Source organism: Hyla sarda, chromosome 12 (assembly GCF_029499605.1).
Source record: "Hyla sarda isolate aHylSar1 chromosome 12, aHylSar1.hap1, whole genome shotgun sequence".
Classification (NCBI taxonomy): Eukaryota; Metazoa; Chordata; class Amphibia; order Anura; family Hylidae; genus Hyla; species Hyla sarda.
Genome location: NC_079200.1, coordinates 21,448,715 through 21,471,776, shown reverse-complemented (window position 1 = coordinate 21,471,776; position 23,062 = coordinate 21,448,715). Strand labels below are relative to the sequence as shown.

The 23,062-nt window shown below is 44.7% G+C and overlaps 1 long non-coding RNA gene across 1 annotated transcript in view; it reads left to right on the top strand.

The window, feature by feature from the left end:
- LOC130297076 (uncharacterized) overlaps nt 1-19,131 on the top strand; it is an 85,303-nt gene extending 66,172 nt beyond the window's left edge. Inside the window, exon 5 of the long non-coding RNA XR_008849385.1 lies at nt 18,992-19,131. This is a non-coding gene — a long non-coding RNA (uncharacterized LOC130297076). The remainder of the gene's footprint in view (nt 1-18,991) is intronic.
- Nucleotides 19,132-23,062: the final 3,931 nt, after the last annotated feature.

The window sequence follows — 23,062 nt, the reverse complement described above, 5'->3', positions numbered from 1 at the left end:
CTTTTATATATAAGGATTTGCTTTATCTATATCAGTTATCTACTTATTTTTCTTTAATCCTCACTATTTTCCTATTTTTGGATGACATTTTGGTGCCTTTAGAACCAATTACCAGGTTTCCATAGAGTTCTGGTCTCAACATACAATGGTCATCCTGGAACCAATTAATATTGTAATTTGAGGGACCACTGTATTCTTATTGTTCTTTTATGGAAGCCCACCTTTATGTTAAAGGGGTACTACCGTAGAAAACTTTTTTTTTTTTTTTTTTAAATCAACTGGTGCCAGAAAGTTGAACAGATTTGTAAATCACTTCTATTAAAAAATCTTAATCCTTCCAGTACTTTTTAGGGGCTGTATACTAAAGAGAAATCCAAAAAAGAAATGAATTTCCTGTGATGTCCTGACCACAGTGCTCTCTGCTGACCTCTGCTGTCCATTTTAGGAACTGGAGAAAATCCCCATAGCAAACATATGCTTCTTTGGACACTTCCTAAAATGGACAGCAGAGGTCAGCAGAGAGCACTGTGGTCATGATATCACAGGAAATGCATTTCTTTTTTGGATTTCTCTTTAGTATACAGCCCCTAAAAAGTACTGGAAGGATTAAGATTTTTTAATAGAAGTGATTTACAAATCTGTTTAACTTTCTGGCACCAGTTGATTTAAAAAAAAAAAAAAAAAAAAAAAAAAAAGGTTTCCACGGTAGTACCCCTTTAACCCCTTAAGGACGCAGGACGTAAATGTACGTCCTGGTGAGGTGGTACTTAACGCACCAGGACGTACATTTACGTCCTAAGCATAACCGCGGGCATCGGAGCGATGCCCGTGTCATGCGCGGCTGATCCCGGCTGCTAATCGCAGCCAGGGACCCGCCGGCAATGGCCGACGCCCGCGATCTCGCGGGCGTCCGCCATTAACCCCTCAGGTGCCGGGATCAATACAGATCCCGGCATCTGCGGCGGTTCGCGATTTAAATGAACGATCGGATCGCCCGCAGCGCTGCTGCGGGGATCCGATCATTCATAACGCCGCACGGAGGTCCCCTCACCTTCTTCCTTCCGGCTCCCGGCGTCTTCTGCTCTGGTCTGTGATCGAGCAGACCAGAGCAGGAGATGACCGATAATACTGATCTGTTCTATGTCCTATACATAGAACAGATCAGTATTAGCAATCATGGTATTGCTATGAATAGTCCCCTATGGGGACTATTCAAGTGTAAAAAAAAATGTAAAAAATGTAAAAGTAAAAGTAAAAAAAAAGTGAAAAATCCCCTCCCCCAAAAATCCCCTCCTATTTTACCCCCAAAAAGCGTAAAAAACATTTTTTATAGACATATTTGGTATCGCCGCGTGCGTAAATGTCCGAACTATTAAAATAAAATGTTAATGATCCCGTACGGTGAACGGCGTGAACGAAAAAAAATAAAAAGTCCAAAATTCCTACTTTTTTAATACATTTTATTTAAAAAAAAATTATAAAAAATGTATTAAAAGTTTTTTATATGCAAATGTGGTATCAAAAAAAGTACAGATCATGGCGCAAAAAATGAGCCCCCATACCGCCACTTATACGGAAAAATAAAAAAGTTAGAGGTCATCAAAATAAAGGGATTATAAACGTACTAATTTGGTTAAAAAGTTTGTGATTTTTTTTAAGCGCAACAATAATATAAAAGTATGTAATAATGGGTGTCATTTTAATCGTATTGACCCTCAGAATAAAGAACACACGTCACTTTTACCATAAATTGTACGGCGTGAAAACAAAACCTTCCAAAATTAGCAAAATTGCGTTTTTCGTTTTAATTTCCCCCAAAAAATAGTGTTTTTTGGTTGCGCCATACATTTTATGATATAATGAGTTATGTCATTACAAAGGACAACTGGTCGCGCAAAAAACAAGCCCTCATACTAGTCTGTGGATGAAAATATAAAAGAGTTATGATTTTTAGAAGGCGAGGAGGAAAAAATGAAAACGTAAAAATTTAATTTTCTGAGTCCTTAAGGCCAAAATGGGCTGAGTCCTTAAGGGGTTAAAGCACACCTAACACTTCCTACAGTCATGACTACAGGAAGCTAAGGAGCTTACAGCATACTGGGGGTTAAAGTACCTTTAAACCGGTGAGAGTATATAAGCATTGCTAGAAGCTAGAAAACATACTACAGTGATCCCTCAACTTACAATGGCCTCAACATACAATAGTTTCAACATACAATGGTCTATTCTGGACCATTGTAAGTTGAAACCAGACTCAACATACAATGTACGGACAGTTGAGATCTGTGAAACGTGTCAATGGTTGAAAGAACAGACCAATCAGAATGGTAATTCAGTATTACTGAAGTGTATGCACTGACTGGTGTCTGGTAGCGCCCCCTACAGTACAGGGAGGTATTACATCTTCTGTACTATTTACCTGTACCACAGTTAGCTGCTCCTTGGGACACCAGGTGAGGACGGCTCCATTTTACATTTTTAGGACACCGTGTGTACTGTACAGGACCCTGAAGAAGCTCCTGTCCTCTACATAGACCAGCGTTTCCCAACCAAGGTGCCTCCAGCTGTTGCAAAACTACAACTCCCAGCATGCCCGGACAGCCAAAGGCTGTCCGGGCATGCTGGGAGTTGTAGTTTTGCAACAGCTGGAGGCACCCTGGTTGGGAAACGCTGACACAGACAGTGATTACAGCTCCCAGCAGATCTTTCCTACTTTTATATGGAAGGATTTGCTTTATCTATATCAGTTATCTACTTATTTTTCTTTAATCCTCACTTTTTCCCTATTTTTGGATGACATTTTGGTGGTTTCAGAACCAATTACCAGGTTACCATAGAGTTATGGTCTCAACATACAATGGTTTCAACATACAATGGTTGTCCTGGAACCGATTAATATTGTAACAGGGACCACTCTATAAGGAACTAACCTTAAATGGACCTTTTCTCATCTGCCTGTTCTGGAATCAACTCTACACAGACATTGGGAACCAACCTGAAAGTCCCATCACTCTTCTGTCACATGAAGGACTAAACCTGTCCTGGAATAAAATGGTTTGTGGTAAAACCAAGAACAAGGAGAGTGAAAAAGACTTTTTAGTTTGGGACTCACTCACTCTACTCTACACATGGCCATCCCTGCAAGATGAGCGTATGGTAATGTGTCCCAGAACCAATAGCCGTCCTGTGGATTTGGACTGTCTCGGGCAGCTTGGTAGCGTACGGTGTTGGACCCATTAAAAGACTTACTGATGTATTCATTAGGATTGTTTTCTATTGCAAAGTAATATATTTTTGTGATGTCCCAGTATGGGATATGGTCCCGTACAGTACTTGGGCCCTGTCAGGTTGAGTCTTTCTGTGTCCTAGGGGCCCTCCTGCAGTGTATCCCCCATAGTAATATATATTATGTATAGTGTTATATGTATTATGGATAAAGGACCTTTAACCTGTTCAGGACGTGGGGCGTATGCATACGCCCCCTGCATCCCGAGTCCTTAAGGATGTAGGGCGTATGCATATGTCCGTGGGAATTCCGGTCCCCGCCGCTAGCCGGTTGGGGACCGGACCGGGATGCCTGCTGGAATCATTCAGCAGGCATCCCGGCACGTCGCCGAGGGGGGCCTGAGACCCCCCCCCCCCCCCCCATGTCAATTCAGACATGCGATTTTCTGCTATTCCGGGCTGTTCGGGTCTCTGGTGACCCGATCACCTGGAAAATAGGGATGATCAGAGCTGTCAGTGACAGCCCCGATCATCCTGAGGGATAGGAGCGAGGTCGCAGTGCTGCGATCTGCTCCTATCCCCTGCCATTAGTCAGAACTGAATTCTGACCAATGGCAGCGCAGGACAGTGGGTTGCCATGGCAACCCCCCGTTCTGCCCACCCCTGGATGTCGGGCAGAACGGGGGGAGAAGATAGAGGCCGGGTACCTGCAAAGAAGATGGCGTGGGGACCTCTGATCACCGGAGACATCAGCGGAGATCACGGCGCAGGTAGGGAAGCGACGGTGGGAAGGAAAGTTGCAGTAAAGCGATCTTTACTGTGGCAACCACTAGGAAGGCCGAACTGCAACTCCCAGCATGCCCAGACAGCCAAAGGCTGTCTGGGCATGCTGGGAGTTGTAGTTTTGCAACATCTGGAGGGTCACAGTTTGGAGACCACTGTTACAGTGGTGCCCAAACGGTAGCCCTTCAGATGTTACCAAACTACAACTCTCAGCATGCCTAGACTGCCCAGGCATGCTGGGAGTTGTAGTTCAGTAACATCTGTCCCTTCAGATTTTGCAATTTTCATGAAATTTTTAAAAAGTTGCTGCTCTACTTTGAAGCCCTCTAATTTTTTCAAAAAGTAAAAATATGTCCATTTTATGATTCCAACATAAAGTGGACATATTGTATTGGCGAATCAATATAAAATGTATTTGGAATATCCATTTTCCTTACAAGCAGAGAGCTTCAAAGTTAGAAAAATGCTAAATTTTCATGAAATTTTGGGATTTTTCACCAAAAAAGGATGCAAGTAACAACGAAAATTTACCACTAAAATAAAGTAGAATATGTCACGAAAAAACAATCTCAGAATCAGAATATTTGGTAAAAGCGTTTTAGAGTTATTAATGCGTAAAGTGACGGTGGTCAGAATTGCGAAAAAGGGTTCAGTCCTTAACCCCTTAAGGACAATGGACGTACTCCTACGCCCCCGTTTCCGAGTCCTTAAGGACCGAGGACGTAGGAGTACGTCCTGTCCATTCCCAGCCCCCCACCGCTAGCCGGAGGGGAGCCGGTGCCCGATGCCTGCTGAAATCGTTCAGCAGGCATCGCGGCATAACGCCGAGGGGGGTCATTATGCCCCCCCATGTCGGCGATCGCAGCGCATCGCTCGTCAATTCAGACGAGCGATGCGCTGCGATTCCGTTCCCCGCCGCTCGCCGGGCGGGGATCGGTGCCGGATGTCTGCTGATTTCTATCAGCAGACATCCCGGCAGTGTGCAGGAGGAGATCCGGAGGACCTCCTATACCTGCGATCGCTGCAGGACGCCGGTAACTACTTACCAGCGTTCTGCAGCGGTTCCGGGTCATCAGGGTCACGTGTGACCCTGTGACCCGGATATAGATGGTGACTGGTGGTGTAGTATACACCACCAATCACCATCCATGCTGTACTGGGGGCTGGCATTGTGGCCACCCCCTCAGTACAGTTGTGATTGGGTGGCCAAAGTGGCCACACCAATCACATAGTAATGGGAGGGGATGGTGGGGGCTAGGAGCACGTTGCTCCGTTCTGCCCACCATTCCACATAGATCTGGTGTGCAGGACGGAGCCCCGTGCTGCCCACCATCCCCTGAGTCCAAAAAAAGTGCCCCTTGCCCCCTTTCTGTGGCCCCTTGGCACAGAAATCGCCAGGGATAGCTTTAGATTAGGTAGGGACAGGTTAGGGTTAAAAAAAAAAAAAGGTTTTTTTTGTCTTTTTTTCAGCGTACCTCAGTGGGTGTCCGTGGGTCCGTAGCACCTTTAGCTGCGTGACCCCGGCCCTGCTGGGTCGCTGCGGTCTGCCGCCAGCCTTTTTTTTTTGGTGCAGATCTTTTTTTTTTTTTTTTTTCACTAAGCGTGTGTGCGGACCCTCTTAGTTATAAAAGAGCGGTCCGCCACCGTTTGTTAAAGCCCACCCGCCGCTGATCAGTCCCGTAGTACTGATCAGCGTTTTTTTTTTGTGGTGCCGGCGCTTTTTTTCGGGTTTTCTAGCGTGTTTTTGCACCCATAGGCGGTCCGTGCCATCAGTAGCAGGCGTGTACTGTGTGGCCGGACCTTACCTGTGTGTGTGCGGCGTGCCTCACCGCTGTCGGTGATTTATCACTGATCAGCGTTTTTTTTTGTGGTACAGGCACTTTTTTCGGTTAACGCGGTTTATTTTTTGCACCCATAGGCGGTCCGTGCCACCAGTAGCAGGCGTGTACTGTGCGGACGGACCGTACCTGTGTGTGCAGCCAGTCCCGCCGCTGTCTGTGATTTATCACTGATCAGCGTTTTTTTGGGGGTTCAGGTGGGTGCATTTTTTTCGGGGTAAAGCGTTTTTTTTTTTTTTTTTTCCAGTTTTTTTTTTGTGTGGGGGTCAGTGGCCAGACCCCCCACTGACTTCTGCGCCCCCTGCCGCCACAAGCGCTAATCAGTGCGCACACCACTGATTAGATAAACGCTTTTTTTGGCGCAGGGCTTTTTTGCGCTAGAAGTCCCCCCTTTTTTTTTTAAAAAGGCTCCTTTTTATTTTATATTTTTTTCTGTTAGGGCGGGTTAGTTTAGTTAGGTTAGGGAGGGTTAGGGCGGGTTAGGGAGGTAATATCGCACCACACCACACGCAGCACACACACCAATAAAGTTTTCCCCCCCCCACACACACACACACACACACCCCGTATCCACATTAGAGTAGGGAAATGGCCCGCAGAGTGTTTTCGGCGGAGGAGGCATATGACCTAATTGCCTCCGACACCGAGAGCGTCTCAGAGGACGATGAAGACCCCACCTTCCTTATTTCATCATCCTCCTCATCATCTAGTTCTGATGATGAGCCACCAAGGCGGCGGAGACGCCGCCGTGCGGTGCCGCAAACCTCCTCTGCCCTTGACCCTGTGCCCCATGCTAGTATGAGTCCCCCTGGCGCTCATACTAGTGAAGCCCCCCTGCCAAGATCACTGGTACATCGTACCGGAGAACTTGACTGGGCTGAGCCAGCGGACCACGAGCCCGTGATTCCTGAGTTTGTTGGCGACTCAGGAATCAAAATTAACATCGCCGGGTTCACTGAAAAGGACTTTTTCGGTCATTTTTTCAGTGACGACTTTGTTAATTTGATGGTTACACAGACGAATCTGTACGCCCAACAGTTCGTCGCCGCTAACCCGGGCTCACTTTTAGCTAGACCCGGCGGCTGGACTCCAGTCGATGCAGCCGAAATGAGGACCTTTTGGGGCCTCGCGCTGCATATGGGTATAGTTAAAAAACCCAGTGTCAGGCAATATTGGAGTGGGGACGTCTTTTACCAGACACCCCTCTACAGTATGGCCATGGCACGCTCCCGGTTCGAGGCCATTCGGAGATGTTTGCATTATGCTGATAATGCGGCATGTCCCCCCCGAACTGATCCCGCGTATGACCGCCTGTATAAAATCAGGCCGGTCATCAATCACTTCGGGGCCAGATTTTGGGAGGCCTATGTCCCGGGGCGGGAGGTCTCTATTGATGAGTCTCTCATCAGCTTCAAAGGGAGACTCAGCTTCCGGCAATACATCCCGACCAAGCGGGCGCGGTATGGCGTGAAGATGTATAAACTTTGCGAGAGTACCTCCGGGTACACTTGCAAGTTTATAGTGTATGAGGGACGAGATTCCCGTTTTGAACCCCCAGAATGTCCCCCCACTCTGGGTGTTAGCGGGAAAATCGTTTGGGGCCTTTTGCACCCATTGCTAGATAAAGGTTACCACCTTTACGTGGATAACTTTTATACTAGTATCCCTCTCTTCACGTCCCTCGCCGCCAGATCCACGGTCGCTTGTGGGACAGTCCGGAAGAATCAAAGAGGCCTTCCGCCCCATCCCCTACATGCTCCTATCCCCCGGGGTGAGTCCCGTGCCTTTTCCCATGAGAACCTGTTGTTGGTCCGGTATAAGGACAAGAGGGATGTCCTTATGCTCACCACAATTCATGGGAATGGCAGCACCCCTGTCCCTGTGCGAGGTACCGTGGGACCGGTCCTCAAGCCCGATTGTATTCTGGACTACAATCGGTATATGGGGGGAGTTGATCTTTCTGATCAAGTCCTCAAGCCATATAATGCCATGCGGAAAACACGCGTATGGTATAAAAAGGTTGCGGTCTACATGGTACAGGTTGCCATGTACAACTCTTTTATACTGTACCAGAACGCTGGCAACACAGGGACATACCTGGAGTTCCAAGAGGTAGTTCTAAAGGCCCTCATCTATGGTGACCGCCAAAGAGCGGGTCAGAGCACCTCTGGAACTTTAGGTCCCCGGATCGTCCCCGGCCAACACTTTCCAGGTGTGATCCCCAACACTGGAAGGACGGGACGAACCCAGAAGAAATGCAGAGTGTGTCACAAGAAGGGGAGACGGAGGGACACCACCACTCAATGTGACACTTGCCCCGATCATCCGGGCCTCTGCATAGGCTGCTTCAGGGAGTATCACACTTCCATGGAGTACTAAATTTTCCATCCTTTGCCCTAATTTTCATTCCCCAGAATTCGGCTCCAATGTACCAGTCCAGGGTACATTGACTTCCAAATTTTAAACCAAAACACACCCCCAAAAAACAAAACCTTTTTCCCAATAGCCCAATATTTTTTTTTTCTTCCCCCTAAAAAATGGGTCATGGGACACAGAGTCAACAGCATTGGAGGTTTGCAGTTGCCTCAAATGCGCAACGCTCTCTCTCCCCATCTGAGCGGGTTGCGCATTTGAGGTAACAGAATAGGGACGGCCCCACACATCTCCTTCCCAGAATGATGATTCAGAGTATAGGGTTTGGGGCGGGCATCATTTTTACTTTTGGCTGTACTCTGGGTCATCATTCTGGGAAAATAATTGGCATATCAGTACTAAAATTGCAATTTTCTTCCCCCCATAGTACACTTCATCCATTCCTGGAAAATAAATGAATGGAACACCCGTCTGTTCCAAATCTCCACTTCACCCTATACACCTTCCCTAGGGGGTGTACTGTTTGTAATAGGTTCACATGTGGGTGTTCCTTTCTTGTATTTTCCTCTGAATGTATGTAACTATTAGGTCCGTAACAAACATCCGCCTCAAATGCGAAGAGTTCTCACTGAGCTCTGTCGTATTTTCAGGCGACAATTCGGAGTCACATGTTAGTTGTTCCCAGAAAGATGAAGCAGAACATAGGTTGAAAATTGCAATTTTCAAAAGCTACCCTTCATCCATTCCTGGAAAATAAATTTAGGAAACACCTGTGCATTAAAAATTACCCCTATACCCATTCCCCAGGGTGGGTACTTTCTGTAATGGTGTCACATGTGGGTGTTTCATTTTTGTATTTTCCTCGGAATGTATGTAACCGTCAGCTACTGATATGCCAAAGGCCACAAATACAAAGTGACCTCTATGACTTCTGAGCCTTGTTGTGCGCCCGCCCAGCATGTTACCCCATATGTGGATGTATTTTTATAGTCAGGGGGAAAAGCCCTCCAAAATTTGTAACCCAATTTCTCATATTATGTTAATAATTGGGTAACCCCAGCATTTTACTGTAAAAAAATCAAATTTTTCAATTTATCGCCCACTTTTCAAAAAAAACCTGTGAGGTGTTATTTCCCGCTGTACCCCTTGTTACGTTCATTGAGGGGTGAAGTTTCTAAAATGGTGTCACATGTGTTTTTTTTTTCCTGTTGGGGGCTTTATAAATGCACATGACCCCCGACTTCAATTACAACAAAATTTTCACTCCTTCTATTCTGAGCATTGTAGTGCGTCCACAGAGCAATTTACATCCACATATGGGGTATTTTTTTTCTCAGACAAAATTGTTCTACAAATTTTGGGGGCCTTTTGCCCTATTACCCAATGTGAAATTGAAACATTTGGGGTAACACTGTCAATATAGTGCAAAAAAATCAATTTTTTCACTTTTACGGCCCACTGTTCAAAAAACCTGTGAGGTGTAACACTGTTACGCTCCCCAAGGGGTCTAGTTTCCAAAATGGTATGCCATGTGTTTTTTTTTTTACTGTCCTGGCCCCATAGGGGCTTCCTAAATGTGGCATGCCCCCAGAGCAAAATTTGTAACTCCTTCTCTTCTGAGACCAGTAGTGCACCAGGAGAGCACTTTTCACCCCCATATGGGGTGTTTTCTGAATCGGGAGAAATTGGGCTTCAAATTTTGGGGGGTATTTTCTGCTTTAACCCTTTGTAAAAATGTAAAATTTTTGGGAAACCAAGCATTTTAGGTAAAATGTATTTTTTTTTTTACATATGCCAAAGTCGTGAAACCCCTGTGGGGTATTAAGGTTCACTTTACCCCTTGTTACATTCCCCGAGGGGTCTAGTTTCCAAAATGGTATGCCATGTGTTTTTTTTTAGCTGTCCTGGCACCATAGGGGCTTCCTAAATGCAGCATGCCCCCAGAGCAAAATTTGCTTCAAAAAAGCCAAATGTGACTCCTTCTCTTCTGAGACCTGTAGTGCGCCAGCAGAGCACTTTTCACCCCCATATGGGGTGTTTTCTGAATCGGGAGAAATTGGGCTTCAAATTTTGGGGGGTATTTTCTGCTTTAACCCTTTGTAAAAATGTAAAATTTTTGGGAAACCAAGCATTTTAGGTAAAATTTAATATTTTTTTTTACATATGCCAAAGTCGTGAAACCCCTGTGGGGTATTAAGGTTCACTTTACCCCCTGTTACGTTCCCCGAGGGGTCTAGTTTCCAAAATGGTATGCCATGTGGTTTTTTTTAGCTGTCCTGGCACCATAGGGGCTTCCTAAATGCAGCATGCCCCCAGAGCAAAATTTGCTTCAAAAAAGCCAAATGTGACTCCTTCTCTTCTGAGACCTGTAGTGCGCCAGCAGAGCACTTTTCACCCCCATATGGGGTGTTTTCTGAATCGGGAGAAATTGGGCTTCAAATTTTGGGGGGTATTTTCTGCTTTAACCCTTTGTAAAAATGTAAAATTTTTGGGAAACCAAGCATTTTAGGTAAAATTTAATATTTTTTTTTACATATGCCAAAGTCGTGAAACCCCTGTGGGGTATTAAGGTTCACTTTACCCCCTGTTACGTTCCCCGAGGGGTCTAGTTTCCAAAATGGTATGCCATGTGTTTTTTTTTAGCTGTCCTGGCACCATAGGGGCTTCCTAAATGCAGCATGCCCCCAGAGCAAAATTTGCTTCAAAAAAGCCAAATGTGACTCCTTCTCTTCTGAGACCTGTAGTGCGCCAGCAGAGCACTTTTCACCCCCATATGGGGTGTTTTCTGAATCGGGAGAAATTGGGCTTCAAATTTTGGGGGGTATTTTCTGCTTTAACCCTTTGTAAAAATGTAAAATTTTTGGGAAACCAAGCATTTTAGGTAAAATGTATTATTTTTTTTTTTACATATGCCAAAGTCGTGAAACCCCTGTGGGGTATTAAGGTTCACTTTACCCCTTGTTACATTCCCCGAGGGGTCTAGTTTCCAAAATGGTATGCCATGTGGTTTTTTTTAGCTGTCCTGGCACCATAGGGGCTTCCTAAATGCGGCATGCCCCCAGAGCAAAATTTGCTTCAAAAAAGCCAAATGTGTCTCCTTCTCTTCTGAGACCTGTAGTGCGCCAGCAGAGCACTTTTCACCCCCATATGGGGTGTTTTCTGAATCGGGAGAAATTGGGCTTCAAATTTTGGGGGGTATTTTCTGCTTTAACCCTTTGTAAAAATGTAAAATTTTTGGGAAACCAAGCATTTTAGGTAAAATTTAATATTTTTTTTTACATATGCCAAAGTCGTGAAACCCCTGTGGGGTATTAAGGTTCACTTTACCCCCTGTTACGTTCCCCAAGGGGTCTAGTTTCCAAAATGGTATGCCATGTGTTTTTTTTTTAGCTGTCCTGGCACCATAGGGGCTTCCTAAATGCAGCATGCCCCCAGAGCAAAATTTGCTTCAAAAAAGCCAAATGTGACTCCTTCTCTTCTGAGACCTGTAGTGCGCCAGCAGAGCACTTTTCACCCCCATATGGGGTGTTTTCTGAATCGGGAGAAATTGGGCTTCAAATTTTGGAGGGTATTTTCTGCTTTAACCCTTTGTAAAAATGTAAAATTTTTGGGAAACCAAGCATTTTAGGTAAAATTTAATATTTTTTTTTTACATATGCCAAAGTCGTGAAACCCCTGTGGGGTATTAAGGTTCACTTTACCCCTTGTTACGTTCCCCGAGGGGTCTAGTTTCCAAAATGGTATGCCATGTGGGTTTTTTTAGCTGTCCTGGCACCATAGGGGCTTCCTAAATGCAGCATGCCCCCAGAGCAAAATTTGCTTCAAAAAAGCCAAATGTGACTCCTTCTCTTCTGAGACCCGTAGTGCGCCAGCAGAGCACTTTTCACCCCCATATGGGGTGTTTTCTGAATCGGGAGAAATTGGCCTTCAAATTTTGGGGGGTATTTTCTGCTTTAACCCTTTGTAAAAATGTAAAATATTTGGGAAACCAAGCATTTTAGGTAAAAAATTTTTTTTTTTTTTTACATATGCCAAAGTCGTGAAACCCCTGTGGGGTATTAAGGTTCACTTTACCCCTTGTTACGTTCCCCGAGGGGTCTAGTTTCCAAAATGGTATGCCATGTGTTTTTTTTTAGCTGTCCTGGCACCATAGGGGCTTCCTAAATGCAGCATGCCCCCAGAGCAAAATTTGCTTCAAAAAAGCCAAATGTGACTCCTTCTCTTCAGAGACCCGTAGTGCGCCAGCAGAGCACTTTTCACCCCCATATGGGGTGTTTTCTGAATCGGGAGAAATTGGGCTTCAAATTTTGGGGGGTATTTTCTGCTTTAACCCTTTGTAAAAATGTAAAATTTTTGGGAAACCAAGCACTTTAGATAATTTTTTTTTTTTTTTTTTTTTTACATTTGCAAAAGTCGTGAAACCCCTGTGAGGTATTGAGGCTCACTTAATTCCTTGTTACGTTCCTCAAGGGGTCTAGTTTCCAAAATGGTATGGCATGTGGGGGGTTTTAGCTGTTCTGGCACCATAGGGGCTTCCTAAATGCAACATGCCCCCCAAAAACCATTTCAGAAAAAAATACTCTCTAAAATCCCCTTGTCGCTCCTTCGCTTCTGAGCCCTCTACTGCGCCTGCCGAACACTTTACATAGACATATGAGGTATGTGCTTACTCGAGAGGAATTGGGCTACAAACACAAGTAAAATTTTTCTCCTTTTACCCCTTGCAAACATTCAAAAATTGGGTCTACAAGAACATGCAAGTGAAAAAAATGAAGATTTTGATTTTTCTCCTTCACTTTGCTGCTATTCCTGTGAAACATCTAAAGGGTTAAAACGCTTACTGAATGTAATTTTGAATACTTTGGGGGGTGTAGTTTTTATAATGGGGTCATTTATGGGGTATTTCTAATATGAAGACTCTTCAAATCCACTCCAAACCTGAACTGGTCCCTGAAAAATATTGAGTTTGAAAATTTTGTGAAAATTTGGAAAATTGCTGCTGAACTTTGAAGCCCTCTGGTGTCTTCCAAAAGTAAAAACACGTAAATTTTATGATGCAATCATAAAGTAGACTTATTGTATATGTGAATCAAATTTTTTTTTATTTTGAATATCAATTTTCCTTACAAGCAGAGAGCTTCAAAGTTAGAAAAATGCAAAATTTTCAATTTTTTCGTCAAATTTTGGGATTTTTCACCAAGAAAGGATGCAAGTTACCATAAAATTTTACCACTATGTTAAAGTAGAATATGTCACGAAAAAACAATCTCGGAATCAGAATAATAACTAAAAGCGTTCCAGAGTTATTAATGTTTAAAGTGACAGTGGTCAGAATTGCAAAAAACGCTCCGGTCCTTAAGGTATAAAATGGCCTGGTCCTTAAGGGGTTAAGGTAAAAAAGGTCTGCGTCCTTAAGGGGTGAAGGACCTTTGAGTTAGTCACATGATAATGTGTTCACATGATGTGTTTGTTACCCAGAGAGCACCAGCTAATCAGGTGACCTGCAGCTTGACCTATGGTTTTCTGGCTCAGCCCCCCTTTATAAGAGGGGGAGCCATTACAATCGCTCTCTTGATCCTGAGGCACAGTAACGACCAGACGTCTCGGAGCCAGTGTCCAGCACATCTGGAGGCCTCAAGCCTAAATTACAGCCACATGCCAGTAAGTGAAGTCGTCTATGTCTGCTGTCACTACCTACAGTCAAGTCTATAGTCAAGTCTATTATAGTCAGCGTGGCTGTCCTAAAGTCTGTCAAAGTCACTACAAGTCCCAGCAAGCTGCGAGGTCCTTCTGTGTTACTGGCCACCTCTCTGGGATCCTGGCCTAGCTGTAAAGACTATTTCCATCTGTCAACCTCCGTAAAGCTACCGTTAACCCTAACCTGGCCTTGGACTATTATTACCCTGCCTAACCTTGGGATAGCGGTACTACCGTTCTGATGGTTACCGGAAAAACCACACCCTGGCGTCACGAACATTTAGGGGTTAATAAAACCTTGCCCCTGGGCTACAACATCTGCCCCATTCACCTTCACACCCCGAGACACCACATTTTTCAGAATCAATTACACTCTTGTTATGTGTATATAATGTTTTATACGTTACTGTGCGCTTAAATGAGAGCAGTGAACCCCATGTGACCCTGCCTGCCAATGGGATCCACTAAAGTCTCCCCTATGTAGTGTAGTGGGTGGAGGAGTTTTTGAGTAGAGAGCAAGCTGAGCCACAGTTTGGTTCAGGTGTGCTGTGTGCCGTGTGCTCTGAGGAGAGGCCGAGCTCAAATCTAATCTCTATACCGGTCATTCTGCAAAGATTACTCGCACGGTGTATGCCCCTGCAGAGAAGGCTTAAAGGGGTACTCCCGTGGAAAACTTTTTTTTTTTTTTTTTATCAACTGGTGCCACAAAGTTAAACAGATTTGTAAATCACATCTATTAAAAAATCGTAATCCTTCCAGTACATTTTAGGGGCTGTATACTAAAGAGAAATCCAAAAAAGAAATGCATTTCCTCTGATGTCATGACCACAGTGCTCTCTGCTGACCTCTGCTGTCCATTTTAGGAACTGTCCAGAGCAGCATATGTTTGCTATGGGGATTTTCTTCTGCTCTGGACAGTCCCTAAAATGGACAGCAGAGGTCAGCAGAGAGCACTGTGGCCAACGGCTGTCCGGGCATGCTGGGAGTTGTAGTTTTGCAACAGCTGGAGGCACCTCTGGTTGGGAAACACTGACCTAGAGTATATACTACTATATAGTCCAACATGCTGGGAGTTGTAGTTTTGCAACAGCTGGAGGCACCTCTGGTTGGAAGACACTGACCTATACTATATACTACTATATAGTCCAATATGCTGGGAGTTGTAGTTTTGCAACAGCTGGAGGCACCTCTGGTTGGGAAACACTGACCTAGAGTATATACTACTATATAGTCCAACATGCTGGGAGTTGTAGTTTTGCAACAGCTGGAGGCACCTCTGGTTGGAAGACACTGACCTATACTATATACTACTATATAGTCCAATATGCTGGGAGTTGTAGTTTTCATTTGAGGCAGCTGCTGAGCAACAGGCTGTATCAGGGCATGCTGGGAGTTGTAGTTAGTAACTAACTGCAACTTCCGAATTTAATTAAAAAAGCGATCAAAAACTCACATCAAAACAAAAACGTTACTGTTAAAAACTACAGATCAGGCGCAAAAAATTAGCCTCATACAGGCCCGTATAAGGAGAAATAAAAAGGTTATAGGGGTCAGAATAGGACAAAATGCCCCCCTCATGTGTAAACTGTGATGTCACGTATATATAATTAATTATGCAAATTAGCATGGCCGGTATTTTTTCGCAAGAAAGGTGGCGACCCTAGTCCCAGCAGGAGATGTTCTGTGACCAGCTCATTATCAAGGGATCCTTCTAACAAGAATGGATACAGCAGTGAACCCCTTGAAGTGTTTTCCCTGTTATCAGAATACAGACTCCATGGAGATGAGACTCTGTTTCATACTGCACGTTCTCAATGTACTCTGTTACACTCACATACACCTCCGCCACTTCCGGGCACACAAATGGACTTTGTCACACAGACTTCATTATTACCAGTAAAGGAATATTCTTCTTTTTAACCGTTGCCTTAAAGAGGTATTCCAGGGAAAAAAAAAACTTTTTGTTTTTATATCAACTGGCTCCAAAAGGTAAACAGATTTGTAAATTACTTCTATAAAAAAAATCTTAATCCTTCCAATAATTATCAGCTGCTGAAGTTGTTGTTCTTTTCTGTCTGGCAACAGTGCTCTCTGCTGACATCTCTGCTTGTCTCGGGAACTGCACAGAGTAGAAGAGGTTTGTTATGATGATTTGCTTCTACTCTGGACAGTTCCCAAGACAGGTGTCATCAGAGAGCACTTAAGACAGAAAAGAACAACTCAACTTCAGCAGCTCATAAGTACTGAAAGGATTAAGATTTTTTAATAGAAGTCATTTACAAATCTGCTTAACTTTCTGGAGCCAGTTGATACATAAAAAAAGTTTTTTTTGCTGGATAACCCCTTTAAATAGCATTGCTATGAGATGCAAAAGTTAAAAGTTATGGTTTATACACAGTGCAGGGTAACATAAATGAGGCTACAAGGGTAGAGTACATGAATGGGCAGCTAGGTGTCAGTACATGGTTAATCATTTTGTCTTGTTAACAATGGTTTATGGTGCTAGAGATCGTGCAAATTATAATACCGATTGTAATGATGCCCGGGCCCATTGGGTTCCTGGGAAAAAGTACAGTGGGGCAAAAAAGTATTTAGTCAGCCACGAATTGTGCCAGTTCTCCCACTGAGAGAGGCTGTAATTTTCATCATAGGTATACCTCAACTATGAGAGACAGAATGGGGGAAAGAAAACAGGAAGTCACATTGTAGGATTTCTAATGAATTAATTGGTAAATTCCTCAGTAAAATAAGTATTTGGTCACCTACAAACAAGCAAGATTTCGGGCTCTCACAGACCTGTAGCTTCTTCTTTAAGAGTCTCCTCTGTCCTCCACTCATTACCTGTATTAATGGCTCCTGTTTGAACTTATTATTAGTATAAAAGACACCTGTCCACAACTTCAGACAGTCACAATCCAAACTACACTATGGTAAAGACCAAAGAGCTGTCAAAGGACACCAGAAACAAAATTGTAGACCTGCACCAGGCCGGGAAGACTGAATCTGAAATAGGCAAGCAGCTTGGTGTGAAGAAATCAACTGTGGGAGCAATTATTAGAAAATGGAAGACATACAAGACAACTGATAATCTCCCTCGATCTGGGGCTCCACGCAAGATCTCACCCCGTGGTGTCAAAATGATCACAAGAACGGTGAGCAAAAATCCCAGAACCACACGGGGGGGACCTAGTGAATGACTTGCAGAGAGCTGGGACCAAAGTAACAAAGGCCACCATCAATAACCCACTATGCCGCCAGGGACTGAAATCATGCAGTGCCAGACGTGTCCCCCTGCTTAAGCCAGTACATGTCCGGGCCTGTCTGAAGTTTGCAAGAGAGCATTTGGATGATCCAGAAGAGGATTGGGAGAATGTCATATGGTCAGATGAAGCCAAAGTAGAACTTTTTGGTAAAAACTCAATTCGTCGTGTTAGGAGGAGAAAGAATGCTGAGTCGCATCCAAAGAACACCATACCTACTGTGAAGCATGGGGTGGAAACATCACGCTTTGGGGCTGTTTTTCAGCAATGGGACCAGGACGACTGATCCATGTAAATGAAAGAATAAATGGGACCATGTATCGTGAGATTTTGAGTGAAAACCTTCTCCCATCAGCAAGGCAATTGAAGATGAAACGTGGCTGGGTCATTCAGCATGACAATGATCACAAACACACCACCCGGGCAACAAAGGAGCAGCTTCATAAGAAGAATTTCAAGGTCCTGGAGTGGCCAAGCCAGTCTCCAGATCTCAACTCCATAGAAAACCTTTGGAGGGAGTTGAAAGTCCGTGTTGCCCGGCGACAGCCCCAAAACATCACTGCTCTAGAGGAGATCTGCATGGAGGAATGGGCCGAAATACCAGCAACAGTGTGTGAAAACCTTGTGAAGACTTACAGAAAACGTTTGACCTCTGTCATTGCCAACAAAGGGGATATAACAAAGTATTAAGATGAACTTTTGCTATTGACCAAATACTTATTTTCCACCATAATTTGCAAATAAATTCTTTAAAAATCAGACAATGTGATATTTTTTAGTTGAGGTTATAACCTATGATGAAAATTACAGGCCTCTCATCTTTTTAAGTGGGAGAACTTACACAATTGGTGGCTGACTAAATACTTTTTTGCCCCACTGTATGTTCCATGCTTCTGTAGCCATGCAGGCAGATAGACAGAGACTCAATGTGACTTTGAGTCCACAGGAGAGGGAATAGGTGTCCAACCCCCGATATCTTTGGCACTCATACAGACAATGGATAGAGCTGTAGTGGAATATCCACACTCCTGCCCAATTCAGCATCAGTAGACCCGTTTTCTCAAAGTTGCGTGAGTTCTAAGTGGTTGGACCCTGTGATCAGACGCTTCTCCTCTGGATAGTGGCAAAACCCCCCTTAAATAACATATTCATTGTACAGATCATAGTATAGCGCCACCTGGTGTCTGTAGCATAAACAATATGCATGTCCACCTAATGAGCTAAGTGTTGGAGGACACACACGCTCATTCTGCCTCCCATAGCCAGGTTTCTGCATAGAGATATAAACCCTACACGTACCCATTTTTTACTTTTTAGTTAAAGTGTAACTCCGATGATGATCCAATGGCAGGAAATCTGTTTAAATCTCCTGGCAACTTTGCAGCCCGAGACTACAGGGATCAGGCTACGAATTTGCTGGCAGTCCAATGCAAGTCTACGGAACGTCTGGCAAATCCTTACCTTAATCGCTGTAGTTTTGGGCTAGGAAGTCGCTGGGAAATTTAAATAGGTTTCCTGCCACCAGACTATCAATGGAATTATGTTTTAAGTAAGAAGGGACAATATTGTCAGCTGCCAGAGGGAGATGAAGACTAATTTTGTCTAGAGCCCTTCCTCAGCAGAACAAATTGGCAAAACACTAAGGGAGTTGCATGGATGCTAATAAAATGCCGATTTTTTATATTCTAGAAAAAATAACATTATTTTAAAACAACTTTTAACATCAAAGTACTTTTAACCACTTTTGATGTGAAAGTCGCTCATGAGATAACACCTTTAAGACTATAAATAACACATTATTATTCTTCCGTATAGGAATACGTGCAGTTTGACTACATGCAAACTGATAGGAAACACCATAAATCTCTAATCCAGGAAAGACACCTGTTCCCGGTTATCAAGCCATGGGTCATGTGTTACCCGGCAATAAGACAGCAAAGAAATAAGAAGATAAAACTGTGCACAATGTCATAGGTGTTAGTCAAACCTTTCTAGCAAACTTACACTAGAACTAGAAACGTTGCCCAACATATAAGCATGGTCTATAGTACTTAAAGGGGTTGTGCGCTGCCCTGCAGTTCGGAACGCTGTGTGCGGGCTTCCGTGTTCGCGGCCCGGCCCCTTCGTGACGTCTCGCCCGGCCCCTTCGTGACGTCTCGCCCGGCCCCTCTACCAAAGTCTATGGGAAGGGGGCGTGACAGCGGTCGCGCCCCCTTACCATAGACTTTCGTTGAGGGGGCGGGCGAGATGTCACGAGGGGGCCGGGCGAGACGTCACGAAGGGGCCGGGCGTGACGTCACGCCCGCCGGTCGCGAACACGGAAGCCGGCACACAGCGTTCGGAGTAATGAACTTCCGGACGCTGTGAGCGGAGCTCCGAACTGCAGGGCAGCGCACAACCCCTTTAAAGGTGTGCACAAAGGCAAGATAAAATGTTTGTAAGAGAACTGGAACTAAAAATCCAGAGATCTATAGCTAATTGTCAAGGGAGAAAAAAGGCAGATAGTTGAAGCCAAAACAAAACAATGAAAAAGATGAAGACAAAAAAAAATATAAAAAAAATTAAAATAGGAGGTGGTACAAAGGATCGAAAGAGCTAGAACCAAATATTAAAAGGGGTACTCCGGTGGAAAACTTTTTTGTTTAAATCAACTGGTGCCAGAAAGTTAAACAGATTTCTATTAAAAAATCTTAATCCTTCCAGTACTTATTAGCTGCTGAATACTACAGAGGAAATTATTTTCTTTTTGGAACACAGTGCTCTCTGCTGACATCATGACCACAGTGCTTTCTGCTGACATCTCTGTCCATTTTAGGAACTGTCCAGAGCAGCATATATTTGCTATGGGGATTTTCTGCTACTCTGGACAGTTCTTAAAATGGACAGAGATGTCAGCAGAGAGCACTGTGCTCGTGATGTCAGCAGAGAGCTCTGTGTTCCAAAAAGAAAAATTTCCTCTGTAGTATTCAGCAGTTAATAAGTACTGGAAAGATTAAAAGGACAACTGCAGGGGTAAACATTTATATATGCCCGTGCCTCAAAAATAAACTCCTACATACCTTCCTACGAGCCCCCGTTGGTCCGGCACAGGCCTCATGGTCCGGCAGTGCTGACGTCATTCCACTTCCTGGGGACGGGGACGCCGCAGAGCTGTCGGCGTAGCGATGTCCCGCCCTGGTCAGTGATAGGCTGAGCCCACTGTCATGTAAGAAGCTCTGCGGCATCCCCGTCCCCAGGAAGTGGAATGACGTCAGCATTGCCGGACCGTGAGGCCTGTGCCGGACCAACGGGGGCTCGTAGGAAGGTATGTAGGAGTTTATTTTGTTTATTTTTGAGGACCGGGCACGAGAATATATAAATGTGTACCACTACAGTTGTGCTTAAGATTTTTTAATGGAAGTAATTTACAGAAGTAATCTGTTTAACTTTCTGGCACCAGTTGATTTAAAAAAAAAATTATAATTTGAAAAATTTCCACCGGAGTACCCATTTAAGAAAGACAGAGCTGGAAAAAAATTTTTAAAACGCCAAAGAGGTAAAGCAAAAAAAAATTACAAAAAGGCCAAAGAAGTAGAGCCAAAAATGCTCTAGAGGTGAAGCAAAAGAAATAAAGGTGGCGCCAACAAAAACGGTAGAAAATCGAAAAGCTGAAGCTTTTTGAAACAAAAACATTGAGAAAAATGGAGACTGAAAAAGATTTAAAGAAACAGAGTTGGGATAAAGGGAAAAAAAATAATCAAAGAGTAAAGCCAGAAAAACTACGAAAAGTGGAGCAAAGAAAAGCAAAATAAAAAAAAAGTGGAAAAGGAAAAGAGGAGATAAAAAATTATCAAGAAAAGGTGATACTAAAAGAGGTGGAGAAAAAACAAAGAGAGAGAAAGGTGGAGGAGCTACAATAAAGCAAAAGATTAAGAGGCCAAAGCAAGAAAGGTGGAGACAAAAAAAGGCAGGTGAAACCATGGAAGATGAAGAGGCCGAACTAAACGGAAAAGGAAAATCAAGCCATAAAAAGGGCAAAGGGGTAAAGATGAAAAAAAAGAACTATTAGGCTAGGTTCACACTACGGAATCTCGGGGCAGAAAATTTCCGCCCGGAGATTCCGAGTGCGGCCAACGCTGACAATCAGTCGCAGCTAGGACTGCGCGGACACTGCAGTCTCCAATAGACTGCAATGTGTTCCGCAAGTATTTCCGTCTGAAGAATGAGCGCATTGCATTCTTCATGCGGAAATTTTCAAGCGGATTTTCTGTTCACAAAGTTTGAAGTGTGAATTTGTGAACGGAAACCCATTCACTATACGGGACTGCAGGCGGAAATTCCTTAGTGTGAACCTAGCCTTAGGGTCTATTCAAACGGCAGAATTTCCGCTTGCGGAATTCCGGCTCAAATTAAAGCCCATAGACTTCTATGGGATTCCGCACTCCCATTTGCACTTCTGAATTTCCACTTGCCAAATTCCATAAGCAAAAATTCTGAAGTGTGAATGAGAGTGCGGAATCCCATAGAAGTCTATGGGCTTTAATTTGAGGTGGAAATTCTGCTGTGTTAATAGACCCTAAGGCTAGGTTCACACTACGGAATCTCTGGGCAGAATTTCTGGCGGAGATTTAGCCGGTGCCACTAAGACCACACGGGCTGCATTGCCGTCCCCATAGACGGCAATACATTTCTGGGTGGATCTTTTGGGCGATCAGCTCAGAAATGCATTGACATCTATGGGGACGGCAATGCAGTCCACGCGGTCCTAGTGCCGCCGGCTTGATCTCCGGCAGAAATTCTGCCCAGAAATTCCACAGTGTGAACCTAGCCTTAGGGTACGTTCAGACAAGCGAATTTACAGCATATTCTACGCTGCAGATTCGCTGCTGAAGGACCTCTGTATGGTGCCTTTACAGGTTCCTGCTCGGAGCGGCAATACGCCGCTACGTGCAGACACACTGAAGCGATGTGCGAGTCGCTGCGCATGCGCGGTGTACTCGAACACATCACAGCCGCTCCCCCTGCTCAATGAGCTAGGCCGAGAGCTGCCGCGATGTGCGAGTGTACTGCGCATGCGTGCGGCGACTCGCACATCGCAGTGTGTCTGATCGTAGCGGCGTATTACCGCTCCGAGCAGGCACATGTAAAGGCAGCATACAGCGGTCCTTCAGCGGCGGATCTGCAGCGAAATATGCTCCGAAAATCAGCTCAGCTGAAGGTACTCTAATTCTAAGGCTAGGTTCACACTGCAAAATTTCTAGGCAGAATTTCTGCCGGAGATCGAGCCGGCAGCGCTAGGACCACACAGACTGCATTGCTGCCCCCAGAGACTGCAATGCATTTCTGGGTGGATCTTTTAAGAGATCTGCTCAGAAATGCATTGCCATCTATGGGAACGGCAATGTAGTCCACATGGTCCTAGTGCCGCCGGCTCGATCTCCGGCAGAAATTCTGCCCAGAAATTCCACAGTGTGAACCTAGCCTTAGGGTACGTTCAGACAAGCGAATTTACAGCATATTCTACGCTGCAGATTCGCTGCTGAAGGACCTCTGTATGGTGCCTTTACAGGTTCCTGCTCGGAGCGGCAATACGCCGCTACGTGCAGACACACTGAAGCGATGTGCGAGTCGCTGCGCATGCGCGGTGTACTCGAACACATCACAGCCGCTCCCCCTGCTCAATGAGCTAGGCCGAGAGCTGCCGCGATGTGCGAGTGTACTGCGCATGCGTGCGGCGACTCGCACATCGCAGTGTGTCTGATCGTAGCGGCGTATTACCGCTCCGAGCAGGCACATGTAAAGGCAGCATACAGCGGTCCTTCAGCGGCGGATCTGCAGCGAAATATGCTCCGAAAATCAGCTCAGCTGAAGGTACTCTAATTCTAAGGCTAGGTTCACACTGCAAAA